At 40.7% G+C, this 20,975-nt stretch overlaps 1 protein-coding gene across 2 annotated transcripts in view; it reads right to left on the reverse strand.

The window, feature by feature from the left end:
• APP (amyloid beta precursor protein) overlaps positions 1-20,975 on the reverse strand; it is a 153,980-nt gene that overhangs the window by 92,577 nt on the left and 40,428 nt on the right. The window lies entirely within an intron of this gene.

Raw genomic sequence — 20,975 nt, forward strand, 5'->3', positions numbered from 1 at the left:
CAAATGACACAATCACCTTGTTTCAAAGCATTTGAGAACATTTCCATTGATACAGTGCTAACAGCAACACAGTCAACTCAGTTATTTTTGCTGCTGCAGCCTCTTCATTGCATCCTCATTTCATCAGCCAGATGAATTCATGTTAGCCCAGAAGGTTGATAAGCAAGTAGAGCTTATCAGCCAGGAAACAAGATAATTCATGACCACCAGAAAATCTGGTCAGATCAAACTGGGTGAAGAGCCTTTTTTCCCGAGGACATAATTGACCAAAGAGATTGTGCCATCTTCAACAGCAGAACAAAAATTTATTTACATGCTTACAAAATGAACACTGCTCACAGCATCAGTACTCAGAAACTCAGGTGCTAAGTAACATGATTTATTAAACTAAAATCATTGTAATTCTGTACAATTCTGATGTTGTAAATTAATAACCCCAAACCTTCTCAAAGATATTTTTTAAAGGGGAAATCACATAGTACTTTAGAGAAGTGTATATACTGAACATATACTGATTTGTGAAAGCACATGACTCAGCTGGCATAAATCAGCTCCGTAAAGCCCACATGTCTGTAGCCTACAAAAAACTACAGTCTGTGTTACATGAAAGAATCAAGATGGTCCAATGACTATTAGGATGCAATAATAGGTTAATTGATCAAAATGAAATGGCTACAAGTTTACTGTTGAGTAGAGTTATCTCAGGAAGTTGATGAAGTGGCCCTTAAGGCTTACAATTAAAAAGTCAGTTTTAAAAATAACCAACACCAATACACAGGAAAAAAAGCAGAATTCAACAAACAAACCTTTGCTATATACCACACCAAGATGTGCATTTCACAGTAAATTCTTCGCTCAATTTCAGCGCCTTTGATCTGAAGCCCTAAAGTCAATTAGTCAACTAGGAAATAGCAACTAGTTTCTGTAACTTAGTCAGTTAACTAGGGGGAAAATGTTCTTTTTATGCTTCCCTAGCACACCCTAATGCCTGCAAATTAACAGAAGCATTTGCTAGAGGTGTCCAAAATTGCCTTGCAAAAATGAGTAAGTACACTTTCTGGTAACCCTAAATACAAAATTTGCATTTTCATTTAACAAAGTCTCAGTTCCCAGTGGTGTCACACACAAATCCTGCAGCGGAAGTTGCATAAATTTGCAGCTTTTTGCAGACCAGCCTGGCACATACCTGAACTTTCTCAGGACATAAGTAATTGGCAACTACTAATGCTTTAATTTAGTCAAGTGCCTGAGCAGTGGACAAGCACACAGAGGCTTTGCTGAAGACTCAAGAGTATGATGATTTCATGCAGAACTGCAGTGTCCTGCAACTGGGGAGGAATAACCCTGGGCACCATCACAGGCTGGGGGCCAACCTGATGAAGAGCAGCTCTGCAGAGAAGGACCTGGAGTCCAGGTGGACAACAAGTTGTCCCTGAGACAACAGTGCCCTGGGGACCAAGGAGGCCAATGTGATCCTGGGATGCATTGGGAAGAACATTGCCAGCAGGTGAAAGGAGGTGATCCTGCTCCTTTATTCAGCCCTGGTGAGGCACATCTGGGGTGCTGTGTCCAGTTTTGGGCTCCTCAGGGCAAGAGAGACATGAAGCTCCTGCAGTGGGTCCTGCGGAGGTTGCAGAGATGATGATGAAGGAATGGAGCTTCTCTCTTACGAGGAAAGGCTGAGGGAGCTGGGGCTGTTCAGCCTTGAGAAGAGACAAGTGAGAGGGAACTTCATCAGTGTCTGTCAGTGCCTGCAGGGAGGGGTCAGAGGAGAGCACCAGGCTCTGCTCAGTGGTGCCCAGCAATGGGACAAGGGGCAACAGGAAGAAACGGATGCACAGGAAGTTCCACCTGAACATGAGGAAGAGCTTCTTTCCTGTGCAGTGACCAGGCACTGGAATAGACCACACAAGAGAGGGTGTGGAATCTCCCTCACTGGAGATAGTCCAGAACCACATGGATGCAATCTTGCACCATGTGCCCATTTTTCTGTTGATGAGTTTATAGATGTTGAACCAGATGGCCCTCTGTGGTCCATTCTAAACTGACCCACTCCATGATTCTGTGAAAAGTAACACAATCAGATGTACCACCGAGTTACATCCACCAAATGGAAGATGGAAAGCTGTATGTCCAAAGTTCTGGGCAAAGCAGTTTGGGCTGCAGTGTCATTAAAAGTATGCATGAGTATGCAATAATTTAAAATAAAGCACATTAATTTTTGAGCATCTAATTGTATCAACCAACTCATAACAATAACTACAGAAATAGTAGATGTTCAGATGTCAGTGAAGACACAGTGTTAGATTTGACTAGCACACAGAAAATGTGCATTGCTTTATAGAATCATATTGCTTGAAAATAAGGCAACAGCATCCTCACAGTAACCCAAATTCTCATTTCAGATGAGGCTCCATGTTGCAAACAATTGCTGAATTTCACAGCATCCATTGGAACAAGCCCTCCTCTGTCTTTTGGAAGGAACAGAGGACATGGGGAGAAGGATAGCTGCTCATGGTAATACTCCTCCAACATACAGAATTATAGTAAATTAGGTGTGTGAAAATCTAGGCAATAGCAATCACTTGCAACTTTACATGTGATTTCTATTGCCTTCAATTCTATTTTTATTACAAATAAAATTTAACTCTATCCATTATTTAGACATACACAGAGCTAATGTTCTAGAAACCTTTTTCATTCCTTTCACAATAATTACTACTGAAGTTTAAATGCAAAGCTTTAAACTTCTGTTCTATTTTTTTGTTTCTTTTTGAAATAAATTAATGTTCAAGTAGCAGTTTGACAAACTCGACTGAAGTCACTTGACAACTGCAATGTTTAATTTGCTTAGAGAGAGTAATCGAATAGAAACATAAATCCATCAGAAAGAAGCACTTCTAGCACTTTAGGCTTGCAAGCAAGCTTTAGCCTGTATTGTTCCTGTACTTGTTTAACTTTCAATTGTGCTGAGTCATAAGATTTCTAGGATTCTTTGCTTTTTTGAGTGAGTAACCCACAGATTACTCTGGGAAAACAAGCACACATGAAGGGAGAGCAATCCTGCACATCCAAAGAGAGGCTCTAAAAATAAGGAAAAACTGTAATACTGCTTTTCTTTGCCAGTACATACCACGACAGAGAGAGCTATGCATTACTACATTTCTTTGACTGATGGAGCAACCCAGACCAGTGCTGGTTGTAATTTCTACTATCAGCTGATGGGATTACCAAATTCAACTCCAATAATATTTTTAATTCCACCACAGCAATATACTGACTTTGCATCATATTGGGCCAGTCCTCAACGCCCTGCCTGTTTTGCTTCAAGGGATCAGCACTTCCCTAGGTGGCAGCACTGCCTTAAAAGCCTCCCTGGCCCCAAGCTGTCCCCTTGTCCTTACCAGCACTTTGCCCCTGATCCCCCAGCAAGTCAGGGTAAACCCTGACCAGACCATGGATGGGGGGGCTTGCAAAATTTGTACCAACCACAAAGCATTGGTATCATTACCACCAACAACACTACCTCTGTCTGTCTTATATTATCACTATTTCACAGTACTTTTCTGCCTTCTTCAGCATCTCTGGTATTTTGATTACAGCTGGAAGTATGTCCTGTGCAGAGGTACTCTAATAATAAACCACCATTTTTCTGTTGATGAGTTTATAAATACATATATCCTCTCAGGTTATCCAACACACCAGTGTTACAGCTATTTCTGTTCCAGTAGTTGCCCACCCACTTTTGCAGGGAAGGGCTGGTTAAAACCAGACCCTGCTGGCTTATGGGTGTCTGGCCATCTGGAGAAAACAGCCCTAAAGGGGAATTCTGAGTAGAGGTTGTGTTACCACATTAAAACTCACCATCATGTGCCCATCACTCATTTAACTGAAGGCTGCCAACATCCTGCTCAACATTCTGCAAATTGCTTCTTGCTTAACTTTCCACTTTTAACTGCACATCACCACAACATGTATTGTGTCAACATGGTAAGTCACAGTTTAATTTAATTTTAGAAATATCATCTTTGCCCCCATAACGCCAGTAACCCCCCTCCTGATGTCCAGTTATCCATTGTGTTTGTAGCAGGTTTCTTTTATTGCCCCATCCTGGTGTATCACAATAGGTTACCACCTCACATTGTTCAAAAACAGTTTTGCTGGACATTATAATGCTACATTTTAATATTAAGTAACTTTATTTCAGTCAAGGACATTCTATAATCTGAAAAATTCTCTTGGAACAACAACAGATTTTTTGCTGTAAGACGAGAAATTCTGGTCCAGAAATTTCATTTTTCAACACAGCAAATACTAAGAATATCATTAAGAATCAACCTCTAACAAAAGAATTGGAATTATAGTAAAGGCTACCATTCACACAACCTTTAAAATCTTCTGTCTTGGTTTAAAAGATGGGCGTCTGCCAAGGAAGGCAGGAACCTTCCTGGGATGGAAAAGATAAACCCCTTCCCTCCAAATTATTATAACTTTGAAATTACAGGGCTATCAGGCAAAGATATGGGAAAAAGAATAACAGTTCATTACTAGTGTATATATGTGTAACAAGACAAACAAATAGCAGCAATGGCAGCAACAAGAAAGAAACCCAGAAGCCCAATAAACAATAAGACAATAAACAATAAAACAATAAACAATAAAACCCCCTTCACTCAGCTGTCGAGCCCTTCCCCTTGGGTGCAGTTCCGGTCACGGCCAGCAGGGGCGCTGGTGGCTCCCAGCCGGGCAGGGCAGGTGCGATGATTCCCCCCTTGTAGGGGGCGCTGTGGGGCGGGCTCGGCCGCCTCTGCATATGGCAATGGCAGCTCCAGCAGAGGGAGGGCAAGGAAAGGGCCTTCCTTCCCAGGGAAAGGCACTTCCTTTGCAAACTCTCAGGCAGCTGCCAGTCTCAGGGCCACTCTGCATCGCACAATGGACTACAGCAGAACCTCGGAGCAGCAGGCTGGAACAGCAGAGCGCACCCAGGGTGGGAAGACAAAGTGTAGCAAAGAGTCCAGAGCTGTGACAGGAGCCACGGGGCTCTGGGAGGACATGGAGGACATGGAATTAAAGCGTAGCAAAAAGCCCAAAGCAGCAGCAGGAGCAGCAGAGCTGGGCAATGGCAGACAGGCTTCCGCAAGCAGCGGGGAGACGCTTCCTCCAGAGAGGGAGAGGGAGTCAGGGCCCTCTTCCCAGTGAGGCTGGGTGTTGAAAAGGCTCCAGTTCAGCAGCTGCTCCTGCAAGCAAAGGCTCACCCAGAAGAAGCAGTGAAGGACTCTGCAGTGGCAGTAAATGCCCTGGGCAGCAGCAGTCTGTCACCAAAACCACAACTGACTCCACTCCAATCCAGAGAGTCAAACAGGGAGAGGGGCCTGAGCCCAACCCCTGACCCCCTGCCAAAATCCCATGGTATCTCTGCACTTTCCAAGGGAGAGTCCCCCAGTTACCAAGCTCACTCCTCAGCTAAGAGACTGCAACCAACCGCACCTTCTGCCCTGTGGCCACATCTTTTTTCTCTTAAGTACTCATTGCTGCAATCTCTTAGGCAACAAATGGGAGAAAATTTCCGAGCGAAAAAGAAAGGAAAAAATCCCAACCTCCAACATCTTCTCTAGGAAGAAAAAGGCTCAGTAAGTCTGCATGCTCCTAACAAGATGATTGCCCTATCTGTATAATGGAAGGTATCAAAGCAAAGTAGTGCAAAAAAAAAGCACTGTGTGAGATATGGTCCTGATCAGCAGATTTTCCAGCCACTCCATAAACTAGATGAAATGTGAAGATCCCACCAACACTGAAGAGAAAAAAAGCAAAGATAAGATGATAAAGGTAATAAAAGAAAACCCATTACAAAACCAAACACTTTCTAGCAGATGGCTGGGCTCCAAACCAAAAAGTAAGCATGTTCAGAGAAGTACTTTCAAACAAAGCCTATGTTAAATTTTGCATGAAGAGGCAGTGCACATGCTGAGGGTCTGGGGCTCGAGGCTTCATTTTCATGTCACCAATGAGAACAAAGGCCTTGCTAAAACAAATTTACAAGCTCAAGAACCTACACAGTAAATATTTGAGAACATTCAGAGAAATGTGTCACTTCCCTGTGACTTTGTATAGATTATCCAGAGCCATCCCACACTTGGCATGATGCCAACCAAAGAACAGATCAACCCTCTTCCTGTGTTGCTGTCCTGGGGCTTTGCTCTGCCCTGCTCCCCAGCTCCAACACCTCTGCCACCTCTTGTGCTCACACACAGCCACATTTCTTCAGTATGTATTATGTTAGGCATACAGTATTACATTTAGTTAAGCAGATATGTAGCTTTAGGAATTTTTATTAAATGTCATGTTTACCTAAATCTTTATGTTTTCTCATTTATAACATTGGTAATTAAAAGTAAGCTGCAATCCGCATGAGAGAGCAAGCCAAATGCACTGGCCTGAAGTTCAAGGAAAAAATGCTTTCTTGAAAATGTTTTTTCTTTTCTTCAGAAGTCCAGAAAAGCAGAGAAGATGCAAAGCACCTGGATACTTTTAAAATTGTTCAGTAAAATGGTTTAGTAAGCACAATTATCTAGCAATAAAATGAACCAGCCATAGTGCTCTTCCCTGTATTAGACTCGGTACCTATAGATGAAGAGAAGAGGCTGTGCCAGTCAAAATGTGATTTGAAGGAGAGTTTGCTGCTGTGCCCAGCCCCTGGCATGGCTCTCCTCTGAGCTTAGGCATGCCACATGTTAAGCCATACAGTTAAAGGTCTTCATTCTAGTTTGAAGGACTTAAACAGCCTATAGTAAACAAGGGATTTGTAGAGTTCTTCAACTGCAAATTTAATTTTAAATGGAAGTTACAGGCCTCTCCATAAACCCATGCATCAGCCAACATGAAGGCAAGGTAGTGCTGATAAAGTGTGTCTGTGCCCCAGCAGCCTAAAACATCTGTATTTCTCTGATGAGAAGCTCCACTCCTGCCCATAACACTGCCTCCAAAAACAGCTCTGCAGCAAAACTGTTCCCACTCCCTCATTTTATCTGTAGCCTGTAACATGAATTTCAGTTAGAGACACACAGCAATGCAGACCTGAATTGGAAGGGCAGGAGCAGAAGTGACAGCATGACCTGCACATCCACCTCTGGTGCATAGAGTGGGAATATCTGCAACTCTTCTGTCTTCCAGAGGCTTGGCCAAAACTGTGCTGGTCAAACAGCAAGGCCAAAGGCCTACAAACCGAATCCTGACTCAAGCCATGAGAAAGCTGACAGCTCTTTGTGAGAAAAGAGTTCTGCAGCAGTGAAAAACAACTTGTTTTCCTTGAGAAAAACTTTAAGACTCTAGAAAACAACCTGCTTTCCCTGAGAAAGAGCTCTAGGACTGTGATAAACACTAGCCATCTGTATAAACTCTTTCTACACTGTTAGATAGAAAAATGAAAACGATCTCTCACAAACAACTTTTTCTGCACATACACACTGTGAACAATTCAGTGAACAATTAATTAATACAGGGTAAGAACTTGTTACTGACCAATTGGGGATAGACAGGGGATGTTCTTTAAAAACCTTATAGATAGACATGTGTGAAATAAACCAGGATCAATCTTTTTCTTCTTTGCCCCATAAAAGCGTGTCCTACATCTTTCATTACTGAGCGCCACAGCAACACAAAACCAACACTGATCTCAATATTTACCTTTCATCCTTAAAGTACCAAGAATTTTTTTTTTCCATAACTATAGTTGGAGGGTGGAGAGGGTGGGGGGGAGTGCTATTGTTCTGTTCCTTAGCAGGCATAGTACCAATCCATCACACATAGCAAAAAATACGCTCTGATACAATGACTCTCAAGCAAAATACCTCCACTGTTCTAGGCTAAAGCCCTACTATTAGATTAAGAACTGACTGATAATTCTAGTTGTACTATACGGTATCATCTTGATGCTCTTAGAACGGTGCTACGGAATCATGACATTTAAGGTACTTTCCACAAACACTGAGATGGCACCCAACATGCTTGGGACACAAGATAAAGGTAAAGGGAACCCTTCTGGAATGGACTCATTGACATCTAAATATCTACATGTGCACCAAAAGGAGCTTCAGTGTTGATGTATCACACGATCTACTGTGATTTTTGGCAGCTCCAAATACCTCACACAGAACGCTAGAGTCAAAGGGCTAAAATCCTTTAGGTACAATCCATCAAAGTACATTTGACTGGACTAAAACAATTAACCATGTATGTAGAAATATACGTATAATTAATTTGTGGTGTGTACTAGGTCTTCATTTTCATAGGGTACCATACACTAAAAAAAGTTATTTCTCAAACCTTCCTCCTCCTTCCTCTATAGTTCTTCTATCAAAAACATAAATGGAATTTCTACTCACTTTGCTATTTTGTTGCCTGACTGAATTTTCTGATATAATTGTCTTACTTCCCAGACAGAACACAAGATCAGATTTGATGCATGACACCACTAGCAGATATATGTGTTTACATGCAAGAAGTTTCAAATGCACATCACCACACACTGGCATCTTTAGAAACAAAGCAAATAAACATTCTTCAAAAGTCCACAGCACCTCAACAGTTTATTACAACTTTAAGTTCATTTACTTCTCTCATGTTTTTTACTTGTTTCCCAAATCTTTGAGGAAAAATTTTGCTGTGAATTCAGTTAGATGTCTTTTCTGCCCCTTTCTTGCTCAGTAATGCAACATCAAAGATCTGTGATAAAGCCCATTACCATAGCATCATGCCACATGGATTCCTGCTCCTGCCCCACCTTCCTTAAAGGCCTACAAAGTAAAAAAACACCATCCCAGAAGTTATCAGTGTGATCAGCAGCAAAGGTCACCTCAAAAAAGGCTTCCTGAGGGATTTTCCCTTCACTTTTCTTCCTCTAGGTACCCAGTGCTCATGCTAGCAAACTTGCTTGCCCTGCACCACAAATCAAGAGTTTGACTCTCAAACACCATTTACCAAGAAACAGGCCCAAAAGCAGGCTGCAAAATTCACCTTGGGAAGATGACAAATTTCTGGACTGAGTTGCTCTCCCTTCTAATTCCTTGGTACATGTTATATCTGCAATGCTTGTCCCACAAATGAGAATTTGTTGCAAGCACAACCCCTTCCCTAACAATTACATAATCCTGCCTAATTTATTGGAATTCTTGAATTAGAAAAGAGCAGGAATAATGAAGTCTGGATGGTCTGACTCCATCCTGCCTCAGTCACAGAGCTTTTACATGATTCTGCCCAAGTAAAATCTTTTTATTCTCCTCCCACACTGCACTTAATTGCTTAATGCTTCTTCCCCTCTCTTTCTACAGCCCCAGCAGAGTCTTCAGATCCACTTTTTCCTTTCCACTCCATTCTGGCACTAACTCTACCTGACAAATCTGTAAGAGAACATGGTCAGCTGCTCTGGAAGGCTGCTAAACACATTGGTGACTGAAGCATAGCTGCTTACAGTGGTAAAAAAGATTATAAAGTGAAGGATGCTGTGAGTGGATGCTTGCTGCAGAGAAATAGGTGGCAAGTTTTGGTGTTTTTTCAAGTAGGGAGGTTGGTTTTTCGAGATTCCAGGTCCCACCCTAAACTGACAGCAGTATGTCTGGCTAAAACAGGTCTACTGCAGTGCTATAAATAAAGCCAGCCATAAGAAGTTGGAAGGTGCTGAAAGCCAAGGTAAGTTAGAAAAGACTGCTTGATCCAGAATAAGAGGGAATTAAGTGGGCTACTCAAATAGGAGGGCAGAATAACCAAAAAACTACTGGAAATTATTTGATCTTCAGAAAAGTCAGTAAAATTCACATAAAAGAATAAGCCTGAAAAAAAGAACAGTACCGGAAAACTCTAAGGAACAGATCTGAAACATTAAAGGCTTAATGAGACTATTTTGTGAAGATTTACTACGATTTTGTCAAGAACCCTGGGCAGAATTCTGGCCACAACCCAGCAGGAAAAAAAAATCCAGGAGGAATACAGGACAGTGGTACCTTCAAAGATTTAACAGCACTTTTACTTGAAACAAACCACGTGCCCTCAGAGGCTGCTTACACAGTACTGCCTAAGAGATGCAGTTCTATCCCTGCTGTTACATGCCACTGCCATTCTGTTTGCAAAACATCCTGTCTCTGTATAGCTTTGTACAGCAAGGTGCTGTAAAAGAAACACAGAAATGTTCCTTGAAACACTGACCACCTCAGCCTGGAAAAGGAAGTGCAAGGGACAAAGAGATAAGAGTATCCTGACCTCCATGTCTCTGAAAACTGTCATGAAAAACAAAACCTGAAATGTTCATAAATATTTCTCCTCCTCCATAACAGGTAGAATTATTTTTCTTCCACAATGAAGTGCACACGTCCCTGTCAAGTACTTAGGTGACATGCAGGGTGCAAGACTGCAAGAAATACGAAACAAAAGGGGAAAAAGAACCAAACAATTTCTGAACCACGCATCATATATTGAGGACTTCCTATATCCAAAATGGTGCAGAAGACTCCAGATATCTGGGTATGCTCCTTTCAGCAAGGTAAGATTTTTCTAGTCTTATCCTCCTTTTTCTGACAATGCTTTAATAAAGAGCAATTCGTTGTCATCCAGTGTATAAATCTACCCAACGCCTTTTGTTCTCGACATCTACTTCTTTTCATAGTGCTTAGCTAACGAAAGCCATCATCGAGCACGTCCCAGGACCTCAAAGTCAGTACCTGCTGAGTCAGCCAGGGAAAACAAAGTATAAGAACATGGACACAAAAGGTGTTTGGGGCACTGGCTGCAAGACAGGTTGTCTAGGTTTGAAACTCAGGTGTCTGCTAGGGAAGGCAGGAGCTTCCCTTGGAATGGAGAATGTAAACCCCCTCCCTCTGAATTATCATTTTGAAATTAAGAGGCTCTCAGGCAAAGAAATGAGCTCTTTACTAGTATGCATAACAAGGCAAACAAACAACAATTATGGCATTAACAACAAACAGAACCAAGAACCCCGCGACAGCCTTCTCGGCCAAGTCGGGAAGGGATGGAGGAGAGGCTTTGCTTCACAAAACCCTGGGGCAGTCGAACCCAGTGCCCCTGCAGAACTCTAAGAAGCACCAAGCTGGAATGGCAGGAATGAGCAAAAATCCTGGGCTGGTGGGTGAGATGTATCAGAAGCTCCGCGGCAGTAGCTGGAGCAGCGGGACCTCCCGGCAGGGCAGGGCAGGGCAGGGCGGTGCGGGGTTATAGCACAGCAAAACCCAGAGCAGCGCCAAAGGAGCGGCGGGGCCAGGACAGCGGCAGCCCGGTTTTAGTGAGGTGGGTGACAACAAGGTCCCAGCCCAATGGCTGCTCTTATGAGCAAAGGCTCACCCACAGAAAGGAAGAAGCAGTACAGGACTGGACTCCAGTGCTGACAGTGAATTCTCCCCACAGTAAGCAACAGCTTGACCGTCCTCCTTCCGATGCCGAGAGCAAGAGAGCAGCTGCCCCCAGGACCTCGCCCTTTAGCTGCCCCCAAAACCCACGGTATCATCCTCCTCTGTGAGAAACTCCCAGAAAAAAAGAAATGTAGCCAGATGCTACACTCCTCTCCCCACCTTGGTCACCTCTTTTAAGTACCCATAGGCACCCAGTAGTTAGTCTCCTAGCAACTTAAAGGAAAAAATTCTGTAAATAAAAAAGGAAGAAACCAAACCCCCAACACAGGTTTTCTTCTAAAGAAGCACATTTCCCAAGTACCCCCACACCAGGGGCCAAAAGCACTATCTGGACTCACTAACCCAGGAAGGCTCAAAAGGAGAATGTCATATGTATGGGTGCTGCATGTATGCTTAGTAAAGGACCAGCAATTACCTCAAGAAAGGACCTACTTCACCCTCAGGACAGAAAAATGACATCTATAATGTCATGGTTAGGTCGGACATGACATACACACACGTGATTAGGGTCCAAGAAGAAAAAAGTTTTTATTCTGCATGTTCTCCAGCTTATATACTCTTAACAAAGCGCGATCTTAAGTCATTAACTACAACACAATAACTTATTCTATTCATTGGTGCAAAGCAATTAGCGTCAATATAATTGGCAAAGGTTTTATAGAAATCTAATAAGGCACTTATACACATCTACTTAGGCACATAGTCTAGCTTACAAAAAATTTCATGTATCTTTTCTAATCTATTTTCATGCTGAAGGCCTTGTCTTCTTCCTTGCTATAGATACACTCAAAAATCATCAACTGTTATTTCTTCTAGTAACTCAGTTTTGTTTGCAGGCCAGCTGTCAAGCCCCTCCATACTAGACACCACTGAAAGTCTTTATGCTGGCATCATCAGTCTAGTGTTGAGATACTATTAAAAAAACCCACAGATACTAAGAAAAAGCCTCAGGTGGTGTATAAAATAAAACATTATTTTGCAGAAATGCATTCTCTTCATCGTTTTCAGGCTCTTCTTTTATATAAAGTACACTTTGATTTTTTGCTGATCTGTTTTGCATCTCAAAATATTAATTGCCTCTGATGTTGTAGTCATCCAACTTTACTGAGATTCCCTTTATTCCTTGTACTCACGTGCTTTAGTTTTATTCCAATTACACATTTTTTTCATGAGCTCCTGTACAGCACTGTCAGTCGGGACAATAAATAGCAGAGCACGGCATGACTCAAGTTAGGGGAAAATAGAAGAGCCTACCTGCACATGCTAACTCTATAGTAGGAAAGGAATTGGATCATTCAAGGCACACTTCTCCATACTCAGTGAATTTTTAATGAAGTCAGTTTCCACAAATGTCAAGACTGAACTTTCACAAATGAAAGACAGCAGCTTTTAAAAAAACAAAAGCATTTCTAAGAACCTTTACAGAAATTATTAACAAAACTGTATACCATGATTTAATAAAGATGACTGATACTGCATGACCCATTTTAGTGCTCTTCCTTATATTTAAATATAAACACTAAATAAAACTTAGTGGTATTTCTAAAGAGCAGATACATTCCAAAACTTCAGGAATCTTGTATTTGTGAATGTTTCCCCCCCCCAGCTGTCTTCAGGTTTTCAAAAGATGAAATTGTGTGTGAATTTCAGAACATATCAGGCTTCACAAATGCTACCAAATGCACTAATTTTAGCACTCCAGCTATTGACATCACTTTCTGTTTCTGCTAAGCTGCACAATGAGTTGCACACCAGCTGTCAGTGTTCCTGCTCCCCCTCTCACAGCAGGCAGCACACATGTTTTGCAGCAAGACCTGCAAATGCAAATCTCCAACTAGTTTAAAATGTTGTGCCCTCCCTCTGGCTGAAGGGATACTTAATGCACCTCACTATGTAAGATGTAGTTGGCAAATGGGCTCTGAAATGGCAACAACATCCAGTGAGAAGCAATTTGGATTAATGAATTCTTTAATACCTTATGTATTCATACCAGTGACTTGCTAAAGACACCAATCAAAAGGAAAGATGGCATAAAGATTAAATGCTTAGGAATAATTCAGTACAACCGGGACCAGTAATCCTGCTGTGCTTTGCATTATTAAATGATGAGATGTTTCTCATGGACAATTCTTGGTAATTAGAGTAGAGCATCTGGTATTAGGAGTACAGCTAGAGAAGGGCTTGCTTGTCATTGATGTCTAGTGGGAGTAATGACCATAGATAGGTGGAAAGAATGAAAATACTTTGGAATTTAAGGTTTGATCATCAAAAGCCATTTCAAATGCTGACATTTCAATGAGGAATATAACACATTTTAAACAAGGACATGTTCACATGTAACTCAAGGAAGATAAAAGCAGTAGCCACGCAGACTGAATGCATATCACAATCAGCATTCAGCCAGCAACACTTTTTAGAAAGAAAATACTAATTACTTAAACAGACAACTAATAAACACTGCCATTTCTTCATGTTAAGGACAGTTCTGAATGGTTAGTAAGCCAGGTTTTAAGTATTAGAGCAATAAAGAACTTGAAACTTGTCTATGGCTACCAGTTTTCCAAAAAACACCTTCATGGTTAGCAGTTTTAAGTTCTCTGATTTATAAACCAGATTAAAATACAAGGTTTAAAGCCAAACCTGACTGATTTACGTATTCTAAGACACAGAATCTGAGGGAGTTTTTCCTGATGTCTGGAAAATGCAGAAGATGCAACCACAGTGCAAGAATGACACTTTGGGGAATTACAGGCTGCCTCACTTCAGTTTCTGGGAAAATCATTAACCAAGTTCTACTGAAAGCCATTTCTGGGCACATGGAGATGATGATTAGCAACAGCCAAAACAGATATGATAATGGTAAATTGTGCTTGATCAACCTAACTTGCCTTCTAGGATGAAACAGCAAAATTGGTGAGTTAAGAACAGAGCAGTAGATATCATCTAACTTAACCAACTAACTTTAGCAAGGTATGCAACACCATCTCCCTCTTGCAACATCTTTGTATCCAAGTTGGAATGTTATGGTTTTCATGGATGCAGTCCTAGTTGGGTAAATGTTGGGGTTGGGTTTTACTCTGTTCTTTCTTTATTACCACTGTGTTGCTAAGAAGCACTGATGGCTGGGTACTTGAGATGGGTGGGGAGGGGAAACTCTTTTGGTTTTTGGGAGTTTCTGTCAGGGGGGACAGACATACCTGGAGAATGGGGGCAGGTTAAAAGGGACGGTGTTGGGGCAACCAGAACTGCAACAAAGGGGAACGCGCCGCAGCCGGAAAGGGCCAGGACTGGGTTCGGGTTCTGTTTGTTGTTAGTGCTGTGGTTGTTGTTGTTTGTTTGCTTTATTACACATAGTAGTAAAGAACTGTTATACCTCTTCCATATCTTTGCCTGAGAGCCCCTTAATTTCAAAATTCTAATCATTTGGAGGGAGGGGGTTTATATTCTCCGTTCCAAGGGAGACTTTTCTGCCTTCCCTAGCAGACACCTGTCTTGTAAACCAAGACAGTGAAAAACTGTGCTGTAGGCCCCCATCTGTAATGGCACCTGGCTGTACTGTACTTGCAGCCATACTCTGCCTGGAAGGAAATAAAAATACCGCACCTCAGGGCTGCTTTTTCGCACTGGTTTTGTTTAGCATATTCTATCAGTGAGGAGAAGACAGGCTGCCTAATGAGGAGGACAGTACATTCGATTAGAGAAATGACCTGCCTCACTGGGTATGCAAATTTTTTGGACCCACTCCAGGTATTAAAAAATAGTTTCTAAAAGAAGCACAATACAAATACAATTTCTGGCTTCTATCGTTAAACACACCAAGAGAGGAAAGGGGACTGGATCCTGTTCACCAAGACTCCAACTCTCCTATCTCCAAAGGTAGGATGTCAAAGTTAAAACTGTTACTAACGAGGGGGCTGAATTGCTCCGAATAACTAAGAAACAAAAGCTCTGTATTGTCACTAACCCTCCCATGAGTGCATTCATTAATACAGAAGTCCCTGTAACATACTTTCTGCATTCAGTGAAAGTCAACAATTTCTGTGAATGTGCAATGCCACATAAATATTTTATATAAATACTAATACCTACAAAAAAACTCACCCTCTGATTCTCTCCAGTTCTCATTGTAAGAATTAACTCAGTGAACACAACAGTAGTTACCAAGAGAAGACGTTACCTGGTAGAAGATATTAGTATTTTATCAAGTTATTAATTCCAACCTGTTTCATTTTTTTTCTCTTTGTTGTAAATGAGTCATTATGTACAAAAGCCAAGTCAGAATTAACAGGTAAGATCATGTTCTGTTGGGAACTGAATCCTGACCTTAAGGAATAATACAAACAATATGTTCCTTGTAAATACTGAGTGACATATAATAATATTTGCTACTTGCATGGAAATTATGCTCAGAAACACTGCATAGTGTCATAGTCTAATCCCCAGTATCAGAATGAAGATTTTGTTTTTAATTCAACTATCTCGTATCACATCAACAGATAAAAAAATAATTGAGAGAGTAAATGGATTTTAGAGTAAAGTGATCAACAGTAAGGAATACATCAAACTCTACAACAACACTAAATATAATCATATTGTAGGCCTACAGAAAGGATGACTAAATAAGAGGGAATAAACCAAGATAAACCACTGGAGTGGAACATTTTGTAATATATCTAAAAGGTCTATAAAAGCTTATTTTTATAATTAAATCCTTTGCAGATTTCTGCCCCTAGTCAAAAGAGTCTAGTTGAACCATCACCGAAAAAAATGTAATGCCAAAACATCTATCCCAAATGCGCAATACAAAACAAGAATGATATTAAGGAAGATCAGTGCATTATATATTTTTACATACATATTTGACAATATGTATATGAGCTGAAATGTATCTTATGAGTTTCCACCCAGAAAACATCAAGCTAACAAAAGTTAGCTGAAGTGGGCACTGCTCAGGAGAGCCCAAATTCCATTTGGACAGAGTTACACACAACACAGGGAAGCAAAGAGCTTTAAATAACAGGTTAGCAAATCAGGAGCAAAAACTTTCAAAAGAGCAGATGAAAATTGGCATTATGCTGTGCCATTCCTCTGACATCAGCAGCAATGCAGCATTGCAGATAGGCCTCTAGTGGTGTTAATAACTAAAAGTGGAGAAGATACTGCTGGCTGGGGGTTATGTACAAATCACGAATGGGATGGGACAAATAGGAATGTGCTTTGAGCTGTTTTATTTTCCAGCACCAGTCTCATTACACAGTTATGACAGTGGAAAGATTCTATCAGCTCACACCCCAGGCAGCAGACCAAGAACTTAATGTTATAACTTACTTTATAATGTTACAACTTACTTTATAAGTTTTTTGCCCAATCACACAAAGCAAAAGCACATTGACAGCAGTTCCATCCAACCACTATAAGCACACATGCCTTTTGTTAAAACAATGCTTGCTTATTTTGAATACAATACCTGCTTGTAAGCCTTAAAACACAATGCACAGAGCTCCATTATTATGCTTAGAACTTCCTAATATCTCACTAGATAAAATTTTCTGTAGCTTTTCTGGGAGTTATTCTAGACAAGCATTAATACACAGATCATTGTTCTATTTGTCCTTACTTTTCTGCTTCTTACATAATTCTTCTGCTGACCAATCTTATGGCTACTGCTTAGCTCTAATCACAGTTCTGCTGTCTCTGAGGCCTGCCTTTTGCAGCTTTCCCACAACCCTCTAATTTTATGAATTCCCACAATCAGACACAAAATGTGCTCCACTGCAACATCTATTGGTGGTGCTGCCTCTTCCCCCCATGTGCCTCTGCCCTAATTGCCCAGGAAGCTGAACTAATCTCTCAATGCTCCTCTTAAAAGTCACGCAGAGGAGACACCTTGCCAACAAACTCATGCTCAGGCCAAGACTGGCCCAACAGGACAGCAAGAAGCCTTGATTGCTTTTCAAGTCAAATTGCTACTGAAAAACTTCACCTATTAAAGGTGATAAAGATGATTAAAGGACTGGGGCATCTTCCTTATGAGATCCCTCAGAAAGACTGAGGGATCTGGGGCTGTTCAGCCTTGTAAGGAGATGACTGAGAAGGGACTTCATCATTGTCTGTCAGTGCCTGCAGGGAGGGGTCAGAGCAGGGACCAGGCTCTGCTCAGTGGTGCCCAGCAATGGGACAAGAGGCAACAGGAAGAAACAGATGCACAGGAAGCTCCACCTGAACACGAGGAAGAAATTCTTCCTGAGCAGTGACCGGGCACTGGAACAGATCACACAGAGAGGGTGTGGAGTCTCCCTCACTAGAGACATTCTACAACCATCTGGATACATCCCTGTACAATGTGCTCTGGCAAAATCATGCCTGAGCTGGGAGGCTGGACCAGAGGATCCACTATAGTGCCTTTTAACCCTAACCAGTCTGTGATTCTGTACATAGGATTTAATTATTCAAATGAGAAGTTTGTTTGGACTGTCATGGTTAAAAAATCTTTTTAAAATACGTTGCCTAACCAAAGCTTCAGATGACAGCTGCCAAAACAGATATTCAGGTACTTTATTGCAGCATAGCCCTTCCTGCTCAGAAAGAAATCTTGCTGTGTCAGACAAGAGAATCAAACAAGCTGATGTTCCAGTTCAGCAAAACAAACACTTTCCTTCTAGCAGTACTTTTAAAAAAACCCTGTTTGCCAAATGAAAGGACACATCAATGCGTTCTTCGAATTTTCACCAAAGGTGAAAATTGTATCCCATTTCACCCTCAGCTACAGTTGCCACGTGATAAACGGAAATCTTGAAAGAATAAGGAAATTCTATGGCAGAAAGACAGATGGAATAAAAGGGTAGTTCAAGACATCAGTACTACAATAAGGTACCATCCACCCAGACCCAAATTTTAATAGGAATTTTTGGGCATTCCACATCTCCTAGTATGGTACACAGGCCAAAACACAATTAAGACACTTCAGATTTTCTCTTGCTACATGCAGTTGACAACAAAAGGATTTTTGGCCAATGAGCAGTATCATAGACACCTTCCTTACAAGCCATATTGCTGGAAGAAGGGAGAGGGACAAACAGGAGAGGTGGCACCTCAAAGCACTTGGGATGACCTGAAAGGCATCCTCCCAGTTCTCCAACACGGACACAGTACAGTGCAGGCTATGTTAGTGAACATTTCACTTCAGAGCTGTAGCTCATAACATGCAAAAACCTGCTTTACACTGGTTCTGTTCTAACAGACCAGGTAACAATAACTGTACACAAACAATTGCTCATACATAATAAAATTACATAAAAGCCTAACTTGAAATTATGCCATCCATTCTTACCAGAATATAAAAGTTAATCTTGAAATAGCTTGACACAAGAGACATTTTGAGGACTGTTACATCTGTGAAAAATTTATATAAAATACTATAGCTGCCTATCATTTCAGAGAATTTCACAAAAAAGAAAGGTGCATGGTAATTCAGTATTACTCCTTTATGACATGTCAAATTAACTTGGGATATCATTGTTACTTAATAAAGGAGAACAAATGAAGCAGTAAAAAGGTTCTGGACAGGCTACAGAAAAACATTAGATTAAGGTTCAATTAGATATTCATTCTAAAATCCTTGTTTCCCAGACTAACTGAAACAAAGTAACATATAAAATGTTTCTTATTTACAGAATGGAGCGCAAGGACATATGGAAGAGAAGTTCATGCTGTAACTAGAATGAAGTTTAACTTTTTTTTTTTCCAAAATTTGAAACATGAAGATTTAGAAGGAAAAGAAACATGAAAGACTTGTTACTTCAGTTTTGTACACTAACAGCACAACATTCATCGTGATTTACACGCGCTATGTTTTCTATATTCAAAATCAACCCCAGATTTCAGAGATAAAATCCAAGAGAACTAAAAAAAACCCACACTGGGTAGTCAAATATTTCATGGATCATTGATTAGCCTGGGAGCTTGCATTTTCTATTAACTGTGAAATAAATTTCAAAAGCTTCCTTTTCAGCCATGGGAAGCTGTGTCAGGGGAGGTTTAGGAAATGGTTTTTCCCAGTATCTAACCTAAACCCCCAGAGGAGGGCTGGGCACTCGAATGAGCTCCCCAGGTGAGTTGTCACAGCACCAATGTGACAGAGCTCCAAGTGTTTTGTTGGGCACATGGTGGGATTGTTTGGGCTCTTTTGTGCAGGGTCAGGAATTGGACTCAGTGATCCTGATGGGCCCTTTCAAACTCAGGATATTTTTGATTATAGGGCAACCCATAAACACATAAAATCTCTGTTGGGTGGATCCAGACAACTGTGGTTACAGGAGCTCATCGTAAATAGTTAGTAATCTTCTAATGGATTAAGAGCATTCACGTATCAAAGATAATGATTTGACAAGATAACATATTCAGAAATTATGCCCTAGTTTAAACTATAATAAAAAGGAATGAAAACATATCATATGTAAGACCAACTCAATTAGGAGAAGCTAAAACTTAATGAAAACCAGACTCCTTCAAAGCATGGAGACTCAAACTTCCTAAGAAGACACTGTTTATGTATTCACCTGGGTACCTTCTAGAAAAAGAAGCAAAAGCTAATGTTACTACACAGCCAATATTATTTTATGTTACCAAAATTAAATTTGGATATCAAGTAGTTAAGATTCATTTTTCTGTTGACCTAGTTGCAATGACCTAATAGAAAAACAGCGTAATTTAAATATTTTATACATCAAGAACTCACTAACAAAGCCACTGGGAGTTAAAGATCAAATACCATAATGCATAAAGTAAATAATTTACAATAATCATGACCTTCATTCATTATTCCTAATATGGTTTTTTGCTGTTCTTCAGTATTTTAAACTGAACAATTAGGAAGCATTTTAAATGGCTGGGTTAAGTACATCAGCTTGGCTACAGAACTAAAAACTCTTAAAATACAACTCATACCTATCAATTCTGTGGTTTTTAGGTACATTCAAACTCACTAGAAAACAGCAACAAAGTCAGGAGGATAAGAAAAAATATCACTGCTAAAGTTTTTTTTTTTCTGTTTTGAAGCACACCCATATGTTCTACTAAAACTGAAGGACTTTGTATTAGCTTAAGTTTCACATATTTAACTGGAACAAATTCCCCTTTAAAGTCCCTAAGTGATAATTGAGAAAGTTTCCATGTGATTCTGAACATACTGAAACACCCTAATATTACTTTTTAACCTGAAGGTCAGTAAGAATGTTTAAAATATCAGAATAAAGCTTAAATGAAAAAAATGCAGAACTGCTTATACATGCATTAATATAGATGCAATTGCTCATCAGGAAAGACTATCCTGCAAACAGTAAAACAGCAATCCTTCAAGCTTACAGAGTATTAAAGCTATTGGGTTTATTTTGTTAACAAGGAGGCTCTGGCTATCATTATTAAGGTATGACACCCCACACTGTCCATTCCCAGCAGTATTCCTATGAAATGACAAACTGGGATTCCAGGGCTGGCATGATCTGTGTATAAACAGATCAAATCTAGGAAGTTAAAATCCAAGCTGGCTATGGACAACTGCTC

Source organism: Geospiza fortis, unplaced genomic scaffold (assembly GCF_000277835.1).
Source record: "Geospiza fortis unplaced genomic scaffold, GeoFor_1.0 scaffold154, whole genome shotgun sequence".
NCBI lineage: Eukaryota > Metazoa > Chordata > Aves > Passeriformes > Thraupidae > Geospiza > Geospiza fortis.